Below are 1,174 nucleotides of genomic sequence, written 5' to 3'. Positions count from 1 at the left end.
GTATTTCTCCTCTCATTCTTTACAGTTGACATCTAATTGGATAATCAGTAAACAACATCTATAAATCAGTCCGATACACCGGTCACTTTCTGTTCTGGTTTTTAGTTTTACCAGACTGGGTTATCTCACTAGTTATTAGTGAGCGAGGTAAAATGTATAAAGGCAAATTTGGTTATTAAAATCAATTAGAAGGCAAAGAGAATCTATAAGGTAAAGCACAATACTCGGGCAAACCTTTAAAATAAAGGCTTACAAATTTTACCGAATCATAATTCCATCATGATAGAGATCTTACTGGTGCTGTCCATCCGTCCGGCCGGCGTCCGTCTTAAACTTTTATTTGTCCGGAGATCTCTTACATTTTTCAGCCGATCTTTATGAAACTTGGTAGGCTTAATCACCATGATATGAAGTTGTGTTTTCTTGAACAGGGTTTTGATTTGGTGATTTGAACAAGAGTTATGGCCCTTTGTTTATTTCACTATAGAAATCTTGCCTGGAGATCTCCAACATTTTTCAGCCGATCTTTATGAAACCTGGTAGGCTTAATCACCATGATATGAAATTATGTGTTCCTGATCGGGGTTTTGATTAGACGATTTGTATAAGAGTTATGCCCCTTTGCTGTTTTGGATATTCACGGGCGTATTTGTTCCGCTTTGCGGTACTCTTGTTCTTCATGATACCCTCCCTGGCATACCTCAGTAGATTACTGGTAGTAATAGTTTATTATCAAAGTGTATTAGATTCACTACAAAGCCTCACGGTTTATCTGGTCACTTAGTCTTAATGCAGTCACAAACAAGGAAGAAGGAAAAATTTTACAAATTCGTTAAAATGCTTTTCTCTACTATAGGTCTAGATTTGAACGTTGAAGGGGAATTGAAATTTGTATCAACATGAATCTGACCCCTGGATGGAGAAGGTTGGTCTTAATAGGGGGAATAGATGGAAATCTGTGAAAATTTGTTGTCTTTTGGCACCATGAAGGGATTTTTACCAAATTTTGTCTAAGAGTAATATCCTTGGGTGAAGGGAACTCTTAGGTTTAAATGGAGAATCTTGTCCTGCAGAGGCCCAATAGGAAAAGCAGAAATGAATCTTTTAGGAAATTATAAACATATAACGGGGAACAAAACGTTTAGTTGCATTTGCTGAAATGTCCAGGTAATTT

The sequence above is a fragment of the Ylistrum balloti genome, unplaced genomic scaffold (genome assembly GCF_031769215.1).
Source record: "Ylistrum balloti isolate Yb309-2 unplaced genomic scaffold, AGI_CSIRO_Ybal_v1 Utg370236, whole genome shotgun sequence".
NCBI lineage: Eukaryota > Metazoa > Mollusca > Bivalvia > Pectinida > Pectinidae > Ylistrum > Ylistrum balloti.
The sequence above is the reverse complement of the archived record's forward strand: the minus strand, read 5'-3'. Positions refer to the sequence as shown.